Genomic DNA, 7,858 nt, shown 5'->3' with positions numbered 1-7,858 from the left:
TATCAGTTCTTCTTGCGGATATTTTTTGAGCAGAAAGTAAATGATATTTTAAGCTTTATGTATCTAATTTATGTACCAAATACACATTAAATGCTTTAATAGAAGTTTTTTTCAAGTATTCTTAAATGTAATACTTAAAATACACGTAAGCATACTGCATAAAAACATTTTTCATGACGTATACTATTGGACTCTTAAAAATAATTTACGTCCACGCATACCCTTCATATACAATCATTTAATTCGCCATTTTATATAATTTAAATATTTAAAGCAATATTATTGTGGATACTCAAAACAGAAATGATAAATTGCTTGTACATAGCTGCGTAAATACTAAAATCTTGTGCATTTCAAAATATATAAGATGCTTTGAATGCATAGAATAATAATCGACATTAACAGAAGGGAAATAAACATAAATGCAGTAAACCGCAAACACAAATCTAAAATATTAAGGCAATATTTGTTGAAGTTTGTTGGTTTTGATGCAGTATTTGCATCCACAACAAAAATTTTTGTGATTCACCACAAGTTCATAATTTTCATTGAAACGTAACGAATGCAAAGAGATCATAGAGTAAATCTTATAAATATGTGACACTATTTAAATTAACATTTAAATATTTAACAGAAGTCAAGTTGTTTTAATTTTAACAAAAGCTTACGAAAATATCTAATATTTAGCAAATATATAAAGATATAAATACACAAATATTGAATACAAATTTATATAAATAAAGTATCATTTTTACTTGTATCATTCCTAAATACATATTATAAACAGCTATATCTGACATAAGCACTTTCATGTAACTGAAAGTTTAAAGTTAAATCCCCCTCCATTCGAATCCTATACAAAGGACTCACGCTCTAACTGAGTAAAATATTTTGCTGAGTAGTTTTATTTACACAATTTAAGGGATTTAAGTACCGCATTAAAAATTTTGACTACATTTAATGCCATATATTTCATTTTAGTACACTTAATACCCTTTACTGTACAGCTAGCAACGAATGAAAGAAATATCTTAGTACAAAATGTTTTAACAGTTTGTTTAAAATGCATAAATATTCTAGTTTAAAAAAAAAACAAGAATTTATAACCGCAACAACAGCTGCCTAATCTGTTTTACAACTTAATAAATGAAACACTGAAACACAAATTAAATGAATTCATTTAATATTTTATTTACGTTTTACCTTTAGAAAAATTAAGTGATAAACATAAAACAAGACATAAAATTGTTTTAGAAAATTAAAACTTATGTGCATGTAACCTCAAAACTATACCAGATGTTTTGGTCAAGTGCCATAACATTGATAATTTTACATAGGTTCAGCAACTTGGTTTGAAGTTGCCGTTTTATAATTGAATAGTGTGTACAATTTTATCAAAATGAAACAATTTGTACAATTTGTTGGCTTGGAAAACCTAATAAACTAAATATATAATATTATTATAAAAAAGAGAATTATAAAACTGAGAAATGATCGCAACCTATTGATTTACAAAAAACTTTATCAGTCATTTTTAATTGCCAGTAGCGGTTTTAGAGTTTCACAATAGGCGAAATTTAATACCACTCAATGGTATTTAATTTGTAGAATTTATTAGCACTTTAATGCTTGAATATAACACTATATAACACTATATAACACTATATTCATCCAAAAGCTTTATATGGTTGTGAATATAAACTATACCTTTGCTAATTTCTTAGAATGTCAGTTTAGTTAGAAAATAAGTTTTTGATAAACGGTTATACTAAACTCAAGTTAATTACTTATATTACTTATCAGAATCCAGTGATCGCGAACGGTTATTTAAATAGGGTGGAACGCAACAATATAAAACTGATTTGACACATAAATAGTATTGTTTTGCTTATTAAAGTACACATCTCATATTAATATTATAAAGTTTTGTATGTACTGTAGTAACATAATTCAAAAGGAAGTAGCAGCGTGGAAAATATCATTATTAGTTTCTAAAAATCATAATGGAGAACATTTCTAATTTTAAAACGAAAGTTATTATATGTTATATGATATATTTTTATTTCCCCAAAGTAATGTGTTTATTTGTTTATCCAAAATTATGGTTCCACACTTAAATAATTCCAGAAATTGATACATAAATTTAATGTAGTTATCACAATTTATGTGTTCATTATTTAATTAATAACCGTTTACATTAGATAACTAAATGACTATTAATAATAAAATATGTATATTCCCTTTTAGGCGTCTTCATCTTATCAGTTCTTCTTGCGATAAAGCGTTTATTGCGTTGTTTGTGTATTGCGCATGATCTTATTGACGACGTCTCCCTGAGTTTATTACATCCTCAAGATCCTTATGGGTGTTATCATTCGTTACGTACCAGTCGTGTTGGTGGCATATAGTATTGCCTCTTGATGATGTTTGTATTAGTTTACATAGTTGAACATATGAAGTCAATATCGCTTTAGTTATTTCTTTATGAAGCAATAGTTTATTATTAATAGTCAAGTGAGAATTTCTATTGACCAATGTAGTGGTTTATATTTAAAATTTTTTTTTTTTAATGTGTTGTTTCAGTGTTATTTTTTTTACATAATACATATCCAGATATTTTCCTGCAGTTTTGATTCAGGTATTGATATTTGTGTTGTTTATGCTAATATGTTATACTTTTCAATTTTTTTGATGCACCAGTCAATTCTTTTGTCAAGAATGTCTTATAATTTTGATGTTGTTGTGAGCAAATGTATATTGACATAAAGTAGTGCAGTGTCGATGACGAAAATTGCTATCATAGCTAAGTTGCCTTTTAGAGCTGGTATCTCTCCAGTGTAGATAATACAGAATAATATCCCAAGAATGTTTCATTGTGGGATTTTTGCTCTATATCTTCTCCAGACAGAGTATCCGTCTTTATAGTTTATGGTTTTTTTTAGTTGCATGAGAAATATGTATATCGATACTTATAGTTTGGCAGTTGAGAATGACAAATTGTGCTGACATTTCTTTGAAGAAATATGTAGAAAATTAATTTAATTACGAAGTTCATAGAGTGCATAGTGTTTAGTGATGAAACCCATTTCTGGTTCTATGCCTACATCATTAAAATAAATTGCCGTATATGAAGCGAAAATAATCCTCAAGCCGTTAACGAATTACTATTACATCCATTAAAAATGACTGTTTGGTATGGCACTATCGAGTCATCCTGACCTAATTTTTGTATTCAAAAATTACGATCGCCAAACAATCGATTTATTGCGAAATCAATTTGGTAACAACTATGTTTCCAGAAGTGGTCCTGTTCACTGTAACTAGCCCACTTGTTTGTGCTATTTACCGCTTCTAAATTACTTTTTATTGGGCTATGTTAAGTCCTTGGTTTATGCCGACAAACCAGTAACTCTTGAAGTATTGGAACCTAATGTTCATGGCACTATTGACGCCATACGGCTACATTTATTGCAAAAAATAGTCAAAAATGGGACTGATCGAATAAACCATGTAATGTTTATTAATAAACTAGTATATTGCTTTATAAAATGAATACTTTTTTACTTTAGAATTTAAATAAACTTTATGGTCTTGAAATGTATTTGTATACTTTATTGTCTTTAAAACATTTTGAATAATGCGATTAGTCCAATCTTTAAAATTTACATTAAATTAGAAATTTAAGAAAAATCTAAAGAAGTATGAACATGTTTCAAGAATTTGAATTTACATCAACGTAATTTTCTGACTTGTTAAAATATAATAATAATATGAAAAATCAAATGAATTCATGATTAATATCCTAAGATTAAATGTATGATGCTGTCTATTCGATGGTGTCATTTTTGAGATATTATTTTGAGATTGAATATTTTTTTTAATTAGACTTAAACCCTCGGGTTTGTTTTTTGTTTTTTGAACAATTAAATCTTATCTACATAAGAGAAGAAAATGTTATTACGCAGTCAACTGCACTATTTAATTGAATTCGTCTGACTTCGATCTATTAGTGTTTTGGTTATAAATTAGTGTTTTGGTTTTTTAGTCAGATAGTTTACTTTCTGGGATTTAAATATAGATTTTGCTGGAACGACCAGAATTGCTTGACTACAGTATCTAGCTGCAATATATAGTAAACAATCGAAAATTCTTCTTTTCATTATTTATGAAAGTATTAAGTTAAGATTTAGGTTTTAGTCCGTTTGATAAATACAAACATATAGTTTTAATTTCATTCAATACGGATTGCTAAATATTTTAAACTACTATTGAGAACATTTCCTTTACATATTACACAAATTTAAATCTCTTTTAAAATTCAACTGAAACTCAATCATGTTTTATAAAAGCTTTTAAGTATGTAGAACATTATAATACACCTTTGTACACTGTAACTTATATATTATAGAAAAGAAAATTTGGTAGAAGTTTACTTTAAAATACTTGTATGTTAAATGAAATTTTCGTAGTTAACACTTTGTGTTCGTTTTTGTATTTAAATCGTTTCTTTATATTTATTTATTTACTTTACTGTAACAGGTATGGATTGCCGGATAAGCCGCTGGAGTTGGGACGCGTTACACCTGGTACATACTGTACACGTCAATTCGACGAATGCTATCGTAACAAATGTCGTCTACAAAGCCCCAATTATCCAGGAATGTATCCGAGAAACGTTACTTGCTACTGGACGATACGCCAAAAAGAAGTTCCTACAAGTAAACATGCAATGATTGCAGTCAGTCAGGAAAATCAACACAAAGCGTTAGTGAAAAGGTACGTTGGAAGAATTCACTCGTGCAGCAACTTGCCTTAAATCCTTTAAATAAATATAAAAATTATTATGTCTTTTTTTGGTACTATTTTAATATAAAATATTTGCTCTGAGTCTGAGTAAAAAGCATCCAACTTTCTCATACCTCTGCGGGTCGTATAAAATTTTTGTTGCAATTTTTATGCATTAAAAGAACGTTCAAAGTAACCATACCTACGTTCCCATGCAGCGCAGTCCCACTAAAACCAATAAAATGCGTTTATTTATTCTACAAATTTCAATTTGCGAAGTAATAAAATGATACGCAAAAGCTGCTTATGCTATTTGATGTGTTTTGAATATAAAAGCGCAAAGATAGCATGATGACTCGAAGGGTAAACGGGTATACTATGGTCGAAAATACCAAATTCTGTTTGTTACTAAAAGTAATATAAATTTGTGCTTTTTTATAGTGGGCAAAATAATTGTTGGAAAGCTACATTTGCTAAATTGAAAATGTTTGCAAAATTAATCCGGCATTTAAATCAGAAGTAAATTGCATGGAATTAGTAAAAATCGCTGAATTCGACAATGCGAACATGACGTGACGCATGCACCACACGTTGCCACATATTCAATTTGATAAAACAACAAACTAAAAATATCTTTACTGATATTAAATAAAGTTTTTTTTTTTCGTTTTTTTAAATTGGCATAGGAATTACATTTAGCGATTAGATTTTAAATTTTACACCAATCAAGCGAATTTGCTACCAGTTTTAACGCGCGTTCAAGTCATTTTGTGCGCTTTTACCAAAAATGTGCAACATTCAAAATTTCAATCAAATAAATTTGGAATTTTTTTGTGGCAACAATTTTCCACATGCAGCAAAATGCAAGATGCATTCAGCTTAGTATCGTCAACGAACACGTTACTGCCCTGACATATAATGAAACATCTATTTTGAGTTGGTTTGGCCGTGTTGGCTGTTGGCGGGCGATACGTGATGCAACAACATACGTTGCATCTTTAAACGCAACTGTTGCAGCCATTATTGCCAATACTAGTGATTGTGTTGTTGGTTTTGTTGCAGTTGGTGCTATTTTTGTTGCATTTATTATTGCACTGAATTTATTCAATATTCAATTTGTTCGCATTGCACTGCAATTACATAGTTCACTTTGTCAATAGCGTAATGCGTATTCAACCATGTCTTCAATAAATGCAATTGATTAATTTGTAATTTAATTTAAAATTGCTTCCTTATTGTTGTTGTTGCTTGTACTGTTATTGCAGCAAAAGCAAGATTCGTTCACATTACGAATGGAAAAAAATTATAAATATAGCTCACACATAAATTTCTCATCTATTTTATTTTTATATGCTGCTGATTACTTAACAGGTCAATTGCTAGTTTTAATAAAACATCACGTTCCATACGTGCTTGGTCGGATTGCACGGGCGAAAGGGATCACTTGATATTTTATGATGGCAGCTCAACAAATGATCCTGTCTTAGCGAAATACTGTGGCGGTGATTGGCTTCCGAGAGTTGTTTCACGGTATGTACTCATATATACAATATTCCATTAAAAAATAATTCCACAGATCATCTTACAATGATTTATTGGATTTTTATTTCAATACAATAATAAAATTAAATGATTTATGATGTGCATTACTGAGTTGCTTAAAAAATTACTGATTGTCTTTTGATTTAATGGCAAATTGGTATAATTTTTGAACAATTTTAGTTTAATAAAAAATTCTATAAATATGAAAGTTCTAGAAGGGATTTCAATTTCAGTAATGAGGATAAAAAATGTTTACCTAATTATTTGGTTAACAATAATAGCATAGAAATAACACATTATATAAGTGGAACATATATAACATTAGTTTGCATTTAATTTACAATAGGTGTACTCATCTAAGCACATAAATTTAATAAATGTGTAATTTTATGCGTTTACATAGACGGTTATATGAACGCACTTAGTGAAATATTTGTGTTAATTTGTCAATCTGCTATATAATAGCACTATTTATATCAGCAATACTTATGACACCACAAAACGTAATGCTCAGCAGCGCAATTTTTGCCAATATTGATGCAATTTTAAATATTTGTGCAAATTTTATTGATCAGTGGTATTACTATCAATAAATTATAAAATGATAACTAAATAACTAAATTGAGCGAAAAGTTCAAACTAAAAAGCATTTACAAAGATATTTTTGTATATAATTTGCTTGTGCTGAAATACAACTCTGTATTGACAACAAATAAATTTATACGATATAAATTTATTCGGTAAAATTTTCATGTAAATTTATCAAGTATGTCTAAACTATTTTTCAAAAAAAGTTTATACTTCTTTTATCAAGCAGATAAATTTATACGTTTGTAAGATTTATAAGGCATTTATCAATTTAGATGAGTACTCCTAATATTTAAGTCAATTAATAAGATTTTTTTTATTATAAGGAAAAACAGATTTCACAACTTTTGAATTAATTGTTCAAATTTTTATACCACATTACTCAATAAGTCTTTGGTTTAACTAATATGATCTGTGAAGAGTATTATGTTGCAAATTATAAATGTCAAAATTACATGAAATTTTGATATTTACTTTATGTGTTACTGTCGTTTTGATGACAACAGTTTTCTAAATTACGAAAAAAATGGATACAAATGATTTTCATATTTTTATTGATTGGTTGATGTAATTGTATGAGACAAAATATTATAAATAATACGTATTCTATTGAAATAGTTGTCAAACCAATAATTATTTGTGCTAAATTTTAACGCGATCACGAGAACACCGATGACCACTCAAGACTGGCAATTGATCGGAAAATAATAACAAATCTATAAACTGTTTTTAAAAGGCCGTAAAGTGTAGTTGGTAGTTGCATGAGATAACTGACAGCTTAATTTAAGCATGCATAGTTGCTTCCTCAGTGAAATATATCGTTCACTACAGGTCGCTAATGATTCGGAGTGCTGTTTAAGCAAGAGGAACTGTTTAAGAAAGTTAAGATAGATCTCTTGCATCAGTATCTGATAAAGATTAAGATATAGATCCACCATGATAA

This window comes from Teleopsis dalmanni, chromosome 1 (genome assembly GCF_002237135.1).
Source record: "Teleopsis dalmanni isolate 2A chromosome 1, ASM223713v2, whole genome shotgun sequence".
NCBI lineage: Eukaryota > Metazoa > Arthropoda > Insecta > Diptera > Diopsidae > Teleopsis > Teleopsis dalmanni.
The sequence above is the reverse complement of the archived record's forward strand: the minus strand, read 5'-3'. Positions refer to the sequence as shown.